Below are 12,923 nucleotides of genomic sequence, written 5' to 3'. Positions count from 1 at the left end.
TTGCTTGCTTGCTTGTTTTGAGATGTGACCCACTATGTAGTTTAGGCTGGCCTTGAACTCACAGCAATCCTCCTGCCTCAGCCTCATGAGTGCTAGGATTATATACATATGCCATGACACATAGTGTGAGTACAAATTTTTAGGTTACACTGCTCAGAACTAACAATTGTTAATAATTGGATATACTTTTTTATGTATTTGGTGCAGGGTCTTACTATGCAGCTTGGACTCATAGTGATCCTCCTGTCTCAGCCTCCCCAGTACTGGGATTGCAGGCATATGCCTCCACACCTGAACTCAATACTTGGATATACTTTTATCTATCTTTCATTTTGTATTCTTTGTATCTACCATAATGTTTGGCATATAGTGGTCATCCTGTTGATACTGATTTAATTTAACTGTGAGGCACTTAATTATTGGAATTAATTAGGAAATTTGTTACCTAGGAGAGAAATAGTAATTTTAATTTCTTTGTTCCTAAAGCTGTCATGTCTCAAGGATTTTTAATACACCTATCCACATTTTACTGTTTTATGATGATCATAAGAAGGTGTTTGAAAAACAGCTATGTGTTTTCTTAAAGGTGGACTACAAACACCCTTACAACAATATCCACAAAATGCATGAGTCTTACTAGATAGTGATTAGTGGTTTCTACAGGTTTTTCATTTCAAGGTTCTTTCTTGAATTTCAGTGGTTGCTAAGACGACATACTCTACACAGCAATAGAAAACTACATGAGGGCAGCCAAATAACTCAGTGGATTAAAGCACCTACAAGCAGGTGCAGGGGTCGGGGTTCGATCCCTAGGCCTACTGTGTCAGCCCCGCCCCAAGGGCATGCTGAGATAGCGACTGAGACTGGGCGTGGTGGCACGCACCTGTAGTCCCAGCTCTTGGGAGGCTATAAACAGGCAGATCACTATGAGTCCCATCTAGTAATGAGACCCTGAATGCCCTGTAGACCCTCCCCACCCCACCCAAAAAGAAGAAAAGAAAAGAAAGAAAACTACATGAAACCAAGAGGGCATCTGTATACTCTGCATCAGAAATCATGCTAGACCAATCCACATGCACTAACTCCTCCTGCAAAGTGGGCTCAAGGAGTAAAATTGGAAAGGAAAACACAAACAGCCTAAAGTGGAAAGCCATAGTTGTCTGTCTTCATTAGTCTGGGTTAAAAATGGGGGAGGGGGCAGCAAAGTACCTCCTTGTCTCAAAGTGTCACAAGAGCCTCACCAAGTCCTTTGAAGGAGTTATGCAGCAGGGCCAGAGCTTGGATTTGTGAAAAGGAGGAGCAAATTGACTCTGTGGTTTGTTAGGAGATCCTCGGAGGAGCATTGAGTGCCACAAGGAATCTTTCCTCCTCCAACTCTTCCCTTCTCCTCCTGCTCTTTCATGGTTCTCACTCTCTTTTCATGGAAGGATGGCAAACCAGGTAAGAAAGGCTAATTGGAGACAATGCTGTCTCGGCTCACGTCTCCTCTGACCTGACCTGTGACTCCGGGCCCATAGTAGACGGGAGACTAGAGCCCTCTTCCATTGAGTCTGTCTTCCCGAGAGGAAAAACTGCTTCATGTGATGCCTTTATGGCAACGCTGGCAAAAGCTTTGCCCTGCATACTGAAAGAGAGACATTTCTGACCGCAGCTCATGAACCACACTTATTTACTCTGGCACTTGCCCACTATTTGTTCATAGGCTTTCTGTCTCTACTAAATGCGTTCCAATTTTGGAGGCTAAATCATTGCCAGTAGTTTCCAGGACATTCCGCTAGGCTAAGCAAAATTGTCCTAAGCAGTAGTCAGAAACCACTGGAGTAGTAGTGTAAATACAGACTATTCGCAGAAAATGAAAGATACCAAACATCTTATCCTTTGCGTGCTGCAGAAATCGGCTCACAGTGTCTTTCAGGAAGCTGTGCTAAGGCACCGTCAAGAACAAGGAGGAGTTCAAGGACTTTCATCCTTCTAAAGCTGAGAAACATTGCTTGCAGCCACTTAGGAAGTTGGTCACAGCCTAACACAGCTCAAGTTCATATTATGGCTCTGCTCAAGAGGCATGCAGTCATTTTTTTTGGGCAGTATGAATTTTAAAATGAACACAAGATCTGAAAACAGTGGGTGAATGATAAAAAGAAAATGGTAGCCCTTCTGGGTTTCTCATTAGCTGTTTCTATACTCAGTGCTGGTCAGGCCATCCCAATCTGAGTCATTGTCTTGGGCCTAGCTATGGCTTAATGGGTCATGCAGAAGCAAGATGATTTCACAGCAGGGTAATTTATAGATATAGCCTCTCTTGTGCTGCTATATTTTGCCCCAGGCAGGGATAAAAAAAAAAGGATATATTATATGATTTTGCTTCCCTACGTATTACTCTTCAGCATGATTCCTTTGGATTTATTTCTTTAAAAAAAAAAATATATATATATATATATAGTAAAATTAGAAGCTTAATGTCAACTCACCAACCCGACCATGATTTTTTTTTTTTTTTTTTGGAAGAGGAAGTTCACTCAAAAGCAAATAGTCTATCCAAAGTAATGACCTTCTTTTTAGGTGGCTAAGCTTGCTATTATGTGTATGTTTCCCTATACTTCTTCAGACTTACTGAAACAAGTTGCTTTCATCCTGAGGGTAAAGCAAAATTAACTTGAAATAGGATGCAGTTAAAACTCCTTGTGCTGGATTAGAAAGAAGAGGGAGCCATCGTATCTCTCTTCATGTGTATTCTGTTAATGTCTCAGATATTTTAACTTGGGAGGGTACAAAGTATGAAAGGGGACCAGGTAGGGACAAGGCCACCACATCAAACTGATAGTGGGGGACAGGAAACACTTGACACCTCCTGTCTTCTCTGCCTTCTGTCTGTTTTTAATTTTGCTAAATCATTCCCATCTGGAGATTGTGTATTTTAAGTTACCTCTCCAAGCAACACAGAGATACAGTGTCAGGGAGCCTGATCTTAGAACCAACCAGTCAGACACTGTAAAGGCCCCCAAAACCACAAGAAAGATTGAAAAGGGGCAGGGTAGAGCCAGAGCTAAAATGGCATCCACCTATAAGGCCTCTGAGAGGATACATTTCTCTCGTGGTGAATTTCAGCCTTTGTGTTTGTATTTTTAAAAGTTCACATTCCTTGAAATTTTCAGAGGTGACTTCCTAGGAAATACGAACTTTCATAAAATTTCAGTGGACAGGAGAGTCCACAGAAAGAGACTTTAATGTGAGGAGACTTGACCTCCGTCACTAGTAATGAAAAGGGTGGGGCTGGTGACAGAACCTCAACTGTGTGCTACATTTGTGCACATGCGTAGACATCAGGATGCTCTGGAACATACCATGGGTTTACGAGAGAAAGCAATGACTCTGTTGATGTGTCCTAACACAGCTATCAAGTAGGTCACTTAGATCTGTCTCAAGAGAACTTCAAATGCCAATGTTTTAAGCATTGGCCTTTACACACCTATAAGGTGGGCATGATAAGCATTTCGAGATATGATGCTTAAGTCAAGTGAAAAGTAAAGCATAGAGCTTGTAACAGAATCATAAATAGGGGCCGGGGTGATGGCTTGGTGGAATAAGCGCATCCCTGGCAAGCACAAGGACCTGACTTCAATCCCCCCCTTCCACAAAACAAACAAACAAACAAAAAAAAACATTGTTATAGAACCTTCACCAATTTGCTTTCACAAAATACATTTCACTTTGTAGGCTGGTGAGATGGCTCAGTGGTCTAAAGCACCTACTTAGAACAAGCTTAGCAAAGCACAGGGACCGCAGTTCAATCCCCTAGCACTACATGCCAGCCAGCTCCAACCCCTGGTGGGCTGAGCTGGCCACACACACACACACACACACACACATAAATAAATAAAATTTAAAAAAATATTAAAAAAAGAATCATAAATAGTATCTGCTGATACTATATGATATGGAAAATTTTCAGTGTGATGTAAAAATGGTAGCCAGTGGCTTGACTTTCACTGGGAGTAGCCTGAGGTGTAATTCAGTTGTTTTGCTCTTCTTTTTCATGTGTATTTTGCCCTGCTCAGGTCAATTAAGAACTCTATGATTTTGACATCGCTGCTGCATGGCACACCACCCCAAGAATCTCTTCACAGTGTTGGTTTTCAGGGAAAGAAACAGCAGGGGTGGTGTGGGCTCACACATACAGGTCTGCGTTCAACTGGGAAGAGAAATTCCTCCAAGAGGCATTTGTTCACATTTCAGTCACACCACCCTTGAGAGGAATGACTGTGCCTCTCTTCCTTCCTAATAAAGCATATCTCTCTTCTACTGTTCCCCTCACCACTTCCCCACAAGGAGCCCTACATCTAGTTTCTGTGCCATTGTCCCTTCAAAGTAAATAGTTTGAGTGGGCTGTTTAGGTTAGGCACCTTTCTGTACTTATTATTTAATAGAAGAGCAGTGGATAAGTGACTTGTAATGGGGAGCCTTCAGAGCAGGATGTAGCACAGCAGCACAGCGCCTGCCTAGCAAGCATGGAGTCCTGAGTTTGAGTCCTGGTCCAAAAAAAAAAAAAAAAAGGAAGAACAGATAGGGTGTGTAAGTGTGTGTGTGTGCATATGTGCATTTACACCAGCAATGGAACTCCTATGCCTTGTGTGCTTTGGTATGCAGGAAAGACATTCATTTACATCCAGAAACCATCAACAATGGCCCCCGAGTCTCACTGGAAACTTCAAAGAGTTTTAAGTTAAATCAGAGCCGTGTCTAGTTAATAACTGGGTGATAATATTCTGCTGAGGTGACAAAGATGTTCACAAAATCTTGGACTAGCAGAGCAGAAATATAGACAACGTCAAATGAAAACTGCTATGGGAGGGGTCGGGGAGATAGCCCAGTAGGATAAGCACTTGCCTGGCAAGAGCAGAGGCCTGCGTGGACATGCTGGCGAGATAGCTCAGCGAACTAAGTGCCTTTGGCAAGCACTGGGACTAGGGTTCGATCCCCTGTCCGGCATCAAAAACAAAGCACTCTGCCCTTTTCAGAGACTGGAAAAGGTATTGGAAACATGATCTGCGGCACACAGTACGAGATCTAAAAGAAAGCAGACGCGTGGTGAGGGTACATAGTCTAAGGAGGAAGCAGCCTCGGGCGCTTCTGGGTCGTTTGTCTTTCGGGTCTTTTCAGAATCGTTCGTTGGCAGGCACCAGGGCCGAGGTTGGGAGCGACTGGAGAAGGGTGCGTGAGCGTGGGGCGGTGCGAGTAACCTCCAGGAGGAGCAAGGTACGCACAGGCCTCTGCTGTCGCCCGACCGAGCCATGGGTGTGCTCCGCGGCTGCTCTGCGCCAGTGCCGCCTCCTCCCGCGACCGAGAGGCCACCTCGCCCGCCCGTGGGAAACAGACGGTGACTCTCCTGGCCTCCTGTGCTGGGCGTTTCTTACCCAAGTAGTGCTCTTTGCTCGTGACTTTAAGGAACCTGAAAAAAAAAAAAATGTATCCTTATCTCGAAGATGTCACTCCCATCATTTTGAAAGATAGATTTGGCCACTGAGAATTCATTTTACTTTCAGTACTGCTTCTCAAGAGTTACTCATGAACTATTTTCCTGCCCCTCAGCAGGAGGGGTAGTGTATCTAGGCTTTCCTTTTTCTTCCCTCATCCTAATCGGATAAGCAGATAACTTCTCATTCCCTTGGAAAGCAGAAGTAAATATCCAAATGGAACAGGGCATGGTGCAGGTAGACTAGGAGGGGGAATTTGGTTAACAGGAAGCATAGACAAAATCCAGCATATATATCAGCTTATGTAAAGGCCACCTGAGGAAGTTTGGGGTGAAATTATGAAATTATACTTCTGGCATTGGGAACGTAGGAGCAAGCAAGAGACCTTCCAAGATTGGTGAATATCACAGAAGAACCTCTCGCGGCCTTTCCTCACGTGATCTTGCTAGACAGCTGACTTTCCAGCAAAATCTACCTTGAGGGGCTGGTGAGATGGCTCAGTGGTCTAAAGCACCTACTTAGAACAAGCTTAGCAAAGCACAGGGACCGCGGTTCAATCCCCAGCACCACATGCCCCACCCCCTGGTGGGCTGAGCTGGCCACACACACACACACACACACACACACACACATAAATAAAATTAAAAAAAAAAAAATCTAAGAGTGTCACCCTTTCTCCCAAACACGTACCCTACTCTCATCTGTCCCTCTGTCCATTTCCTGTTTGAGAGATTACAGTTGTTCTGGCAGCCTCTAAGGTTTTCTGTGGACCACTGACGGGACAAAAATATTCAAGCAACCAAGAGATCTTTTTCTGAATAGTCTTGTCCCAGATTTCTCCATTCTGACACCCAGCCCTATCTTTGGCATAATGATACAACCTTGTCACATTGTTGGTGAGAAGACAATGAGCAAACCTCTTGAGAATTGCAAGGCTCTGCCCAAGCTACTCACAATAACCCCACTGAAAGAAGAGATTCTTGGGAGTTCCCATACATGGTTTAAAATAGATCATTATTTTTAAATCAATCAATAAAAAAGAAAGATTTCCTTCTAACTCACCAAATATTTACCTCTTTTGAGATCTTTATCCTTTAAGAAAATTGTAGGTGTTTCAATAGATAATATGACCTACTATGAGCATCCCAATAGAATTGGTTTGCCAGAAGACAAGGAACCTAATCCATCACCTTGCCCCCTCCAACCACCTAAGGCCACTATTTTTAAACATGGAGCCTCATGGCAGAGATCTTGGGGCAATTGCCCAGGCCATGTTTCATAAACACACCTGGAATTCTTTGAAAAGGAGCTGTCCTGATGCATCTGGAAGAAATGGCTCCAGGATTTGTTATGGGTTTTCTATGAGGGACAAGCGAGGTGGATGAAGAGAGTAGAGCTGATGCTGAAGATAGGAAAAGGGATAATTGTCAGAAGTTTCCTTCAGCTACTCATCCCAGTTGCCTGGCTTAAGAAGGGATTTGGGAATCTAGTTTCTCTGGTACTTTTTGATTTTTGACAAAAGCATGGAATTTGTTTAAATCAATACCAGAGGAGAATCCATGATATTTGAGGGTCCATCTGTGTCTCATGATGAGGCTGTCTACAACTAATAATATTTTTAAATGTACTTTTATTTTAAACAGAAGACAGGAAAAAAGCATAGGAGAAAAACACACTTTACACAATTGTCTCACTTAATTTTTCAAGCAAATTGCAAACAATGTCATTCCATTCCATATCTATTTCCCCAAGTACTTACAATATTTTGCTAGGCATCTCATGTACTCTCACAGAAACTGCCTCTGGAAGGCAAAAACCTAGAAAATGTTCCCAGTTTATAGATGTCTTACAAAACACCAAAACAATTAGGTAAAACAATTTAGTTTTTGTCTCCTTGCTAGTTTTTGTTTTCATGATTCACCATTATGAAAAATACTTTTTAAAAATTGAATTTTTTTTTTAACATTCAGTGCTAGACGAACACAGCCTTAGATGAAAAAAATTGTGATTGGTCTTCCAAAATTAAACAATGAATCAATGTGGTGCCACTCCTACAATCAGCCAAGAATCTAGTAGAAGAACGTAATCCCACAAAGGTTGTTCTACTCAGCAATTTAAGAAAATCTTTCCTTATGAATCAAAGAGATCAAATAGTTTTAACAGAGATTACTCTTGAGGAGGCCACCCAGAGTCACCTTCCCCTTACTGCTTCCCTAGTAGGAATTCTACAGACACAAAGCATCTGACGGCAGGAATACCACGTCTCATTGGCACTGGCTTTCCATACTGGGGGCTATGAGTTGCAGTTACAGACTGTTTTTGCAAGACAGTGTTTCTAAGGAGAAATGTCTCTTTAAGATTCTTGTGGATTAGTCAGAAAAAATTTTCCCTGTACAAGGCTGGTGCCTCTGAACAATTTTTATCCTGACCCAGCAAAAGCAATCTCCACATTTGGTCTTTGGAATCTGAGGAGGAAAACTAAAACAAGTGGTCATTACTGAAGGGGGTTTCAATAATTACTTTAATGGGAGAGAGTGATTTTATGTGAAGGTCTTTGTGACAACTCAGGAAGAAACAATCAAAAGGAAAACTGTTTTCACAGCTTGTGACAAGGTAATACCAATAAATAGGAATGGCGCCTTGATAGTTTATCCCAGAGACCCTAACACGCGGGTTGACCACCTATTTATCCTCTAAACCAGGATCCTTCAGAGAGTGAAAGGAGCTGCAATTAACAATTATGCTGGACAACAGGTGTGAGCCAGGACAGTTCAGACCAACAGGGAACATAGTTACCTTCTGATACTAGAAATGGGACTGTGAAAGAATGCTGGCACTGGGCCTTTCCAATGAATGCTTGATAAGAAGCAGGCTTCTGAGCAACTACCCTGAAGACAGCAATGTGCAATAAAACAGTCACTGTTGAATACGTTTCACCTTGGTTTTTAAAAATGTGCATTTTTTTCCTGGTGTCTTATCTATCTTTTTATGTTTAAAATAAATTTTTAGAGGCCAATAAGATAGCTCCGTAGGACTGAGCACCTGCCTAGGCAAGTATAGGGACCAGGGTTCAATTCCCGACACCACATGCTATGCCGGCCCCGCCCACAGATGCACTGAGCTGGCCACTGAGACTGGGCGTGGTGGCACATGCCCATAATCCCAGCACTGGGGAGGCTGAAAACAGGAGGGTAACTACAAGTCCCAGCTGCATAGTGAGACCTTGTATCAAATACATTAAAAAATAAAAATAATTTTTAAAAATATATTTAAAAAAATAAAAAGATAGGGGGAAAAATTAAGGTTTATTGAAAGGAAGAGTTAATGTTTGTTTGATCAATCTTGCATGCCTGTATCTGACCAACAAATTTGGTGAGAACTGTATATAATGTAACAACCATTGTTAATTTTCTATTCTTATTTTGAAATTCTCTACCCTCTTCATTGTTTTATGTTGCTTTGTTTTTGTCTTTGTTCTTGATATTGTTTTGATTGTTTCCTCTTTAAAATAAAAACTTTTTAAAGAATGATGCTTTTATTAGGAGTTTAATACATGTTCATTTTAATTGTAAGGATTTAATAGTAGAGTTCACCAATCATGTCCTATTTTTAATAATTTTTAAATCAGTAAGCCTTATCCTTTCAGCCAGCTATCTTAAATATGTAAGGCGTATTGGAAGGGACATCAGTCTTTTTTTTTTTTTACAAACACTGGAAGCTACTTATTAGAACAAAATAATGTCCTTCTCACCTGTGCATGAATGTCCATTCAATGGAAGGTGACATACTTGAAAGCCTGGAGTTTCCAGTCTGTCTTTCAGAATTTACAGTGTCTTAAATATGATGTTCTCCTTGTACCAGATTGATGCATAAAAGCATGTTGCTACCAGGGAAGTTAGCACAAAATAGGGGAACCAGGAATATTTATGAATGAATGGATGGTGCCAAATCAGCAGAGAAATCCTCAAAATGAAATATGAACATATATAAAGAATAATAGATTTGTTTTTATTCAATTCTTTCCAGTTACATATAAGCGATAAAATACACAGGGGAGTCAACAAATGCCTGTCTTTAGAAATCACAGTAAACAAGCTGCTATGCAGAACTTATTGAAGAGACATTATGTCTCTATAGAACTATAAACTCAAAAGATGGAAGTCTTTCTTTGCTTTTGAATTGTTAGTATAAAAATAAGATTAAACATATTTTCCCATTTAACAGAAATTTCAATCCCTCCCTTGAGTAAGACATCTCAGAGAAGGAATTTGATGTCAGGGTTGAAAAAAAGTCCATCAATGGCTTGACTATGAAATAAGCCAGTGTAGAAATTCTAATGGGATAAACAACAAACTAGAGTGAAGGAAGCAAAGAAAAGAATTTTAAAAAGAATAGTTATGGAAGAGCTGGGGAGATGGCTCAGTGGAATAAGTGCTTCCCTGGCTAAACACAAAGGCCTGAGTTTAATCTCTGGTTCTGCAAAAAAAAAAAAAAAAAGAAAGAAAAAGAAAAAGAAAAAGAAAGAAAGAATAGTTGTGGAGGGCTAGAGATATAGTTCAGTGGCATAATTACCTGCGTGGCAAACACAAGGTCCCAAGTTTGATCCCATGTACCACAAAAAGAAGAAAGTTATGGAAGAGATTACTTTGGGTGAGGCTGATGAAGAGCAGATGGATTCCTCTCTATAAAATTTTTGCAAATTTTTGTGAATCTAAATAATCTCAAAAGAAGAAATTGAAACAAGACTTAAAATATTTATTTATTTGTGTATTTAGTACAGCATCTACAGGGTCTCACTATGTAAATCAGATTCGTAGTGATTCTCCTATTTTCAGCCTCCCAAGTGCTGGGATTACAGGCATGTACCACCACGCCCAGTCTAAATCACTGCCTCAGTGCACCCTGGGGGTGGGGCTGGTACAGCACGCTGGGGGTTTGAACCTCAGCTGCTGCACTCTGCCTAAGCTATCTGGCTGGCCCTTGGACTTAAAAATATTTTATTTTATTTTTATTTTTGTGGAACCAGGGATTAAACTCAGGTCCTTGTGCTTGCCAGGCAAGTGCTTATGCTACTGAGCTATTTCCCCAGTGCCCCTCCCCCCCAATTTTAAAGACAAGAAAAATATGAAATGGAGAAATCAACTGTCTTAGGAGTGATTTTTATATAATTTTAATATGTTAAAGAGGTAATTCTTAAAAAAAAAAAAAAAGAAGTAATTCTTAGGGTTGGCAAGATAGCTCAGTGGACTGAGGCCTTGCTTAGGCAAGCGCAAAGACCAGGGTTCACAAGGACCAGGATTAAAAAAAAAACAAGGACCAGGGTTCGATCCCAGCACCATATGCAGCACTAGCCCTGCCCCTGGATGGGCTGAGCTGGCCACCAAGACACAGCACAGTGGTGCATGCCCATAATCCCAGCACTGGGAAGGCTGAAAAAAGGACTACTAGAAGTCGAAGCTGTGTAATGAGACCTTATACTAAATACATTTAAAAAGGAAGTAATTCTTGACTTCTTAAAAGTCTTTATTTAACATCTAGGGAGTATTTTAAAGCACTTTCTCTGTAATAATCATTCTTCTCAGTGATGAGGATACAGTGGTGAATAAGCTAAAGTTCCCACTTTCATGGGTTTTTCCATTCGGACACAGACATATTGGCAAATATTAGTAAAATAGGTATACAGTACAGCAGATAGTGGTTAAAGTAAAAAAGGTAGGTGAGTGCCGCTTCAGACAGCACATACAGGAAGGGTCTCTGGCGAGGTGTTATCTGAGCAGGGTGGAGGAGGGAAATGAGCCACATAAGTATCTGAGAAGAAAACATTCCAGACCTACATGACAGCGAGTGCCAGGTTCTAAGGGGGAGCGTTCCTAGGACACTCAGAAAGTAGCAAGACCACTGGGGCATGAGAACAGGGAAGAGGGCTGGGGCAGGAGGAGTTTAGTGATGTAGGGTGAATGCAGGAAGCACTGTAAGCCAAGTCCATGGTACAAACCGAGAAGCTTGCTCTGGGTATGATGGAAGTTGTTGGAGGGTTTTGTGAAAAACAGTGATACAATGTGATCTTCAGTCTTTAAAAAGTCACTTTGGCTGCTGTTGGGAAACAGACTTCAATGGGAACAGGCAGAAGTGGCGAAGGACACTTGACTAAACAACTTGAAGTTGCTTGACTAAGGCTTCAGCAGTGGACATAGTGGGAATAATTGAGTTCAGGACACACTTTCTTTGTCCAACTCCAATGAAGCCATCATTTACCAACCAGGTAAGTGAGATGAGAGCTGGTGGTTTTGTCTGTTTTGAACTTAAGTTTGAGATGACTATTAAAATGCAAAACTGCGATGTCAAGAAAACAAACAGTCTATAGTTTAGGTCCAAATTGGTCTTCAAAGCTAAGATCTAAAAAAACAAAATAAAATAAAAAAAAGCTAAGATCTAGAGGAGATCACCAGTTGAGTAAATTTAAATAACAAAGGCAGGGGCCAGCGAGATAGCTCAGTCACATAAGGCACCTACTTAGACAAACTTCAGCAAGGGCAAGGACCATGGTTGGATCCCCTGTACCACATGCCATGCCAGCCCCACCCCCCAGGGCAAGATGAGCCAACCAGAGTTCAGGCGTATGCCTGTAATCCAAGTACTGGGGAGGCTGAAAGCAGGAGCATCACTGCGAGTCTGAGCTGCATAGTGAGACCTTGCAACAACTAAATACATTAAAAAAATAAAATAAAAAAATAACGAAGAGAAGCGGCACCCAAATTGAGTCATGATCATTCCAACATTTGAAGTTGCAGATAAAGAAGAATCTAAGGAGGAGCACTGTGTGAGGCAAGAGATGACAATACAGAAGAGAGATCTGGAAGACCAACAAGGGAAAACATTTCAAGAAGAAAGTGATCACTGTGCCTAATGAGTTGAGCGGCAGAGAAGATGGGAACTGAAAAGTGACCACTGCATTTGTCAAGTAAATACTGTGAATGGTCTTGAAAAGATAATTTAAGGAGTGTGATCATGACCAAAATTCTGAGATGAGTGGATTTAAGAATGAAAAGAGAAATAGAGCCTTTTTATAAAAATGATTGAAACTTTTTCAAAAGCTATTGTAAAGAAACAAGGAGAAATAGAGAGATATTTGGAAGGAATGTGAATTTAGCTTTCTTGAGATACTTTGCTTTTTAAAATGAGAGCACCTATTTACCTGCTGATAGTGATGTCCAGAAAACAAAGCTTTTTTTTTTTTTTTTTTTTTTTTTTTGTTTTTTTTTTTTTTTTTTTTGAATGTGAGCAGAGTTTATTGGGCAGCAGCTGAGAACTCAGTGGTTGGACTTGGCCACACGCTCTAGTTCATCCTTCTTATTGATGGCATAGGAGTTGGAAGAGCCGTTGGCAGCACTGATGAGCTCATCTGCCACCAGGCACTCAGCAATGGTCTTGATGTTCTGGAAGGAAGCCTCC

The sequence above is a fragment of the Octodon degus genome, unplaced genomic scaffold (assembly GCF_000260255.1).
Source record: "Octodon degus isolate 3935 unplaced genomic scaffold, OctDeg1.0 scaffold00050, whole genome shotgun sequence".
NCBI lineage: Eukaryota > Metazoa > Chordata > Mammalia > Rodentia > Octodontidae > Octodon > Octodon degus.
The sequence above is the reverse complement of the archived record's forward strand: the minus strand, read 5'-3'. Positions refer to the sequence as shown.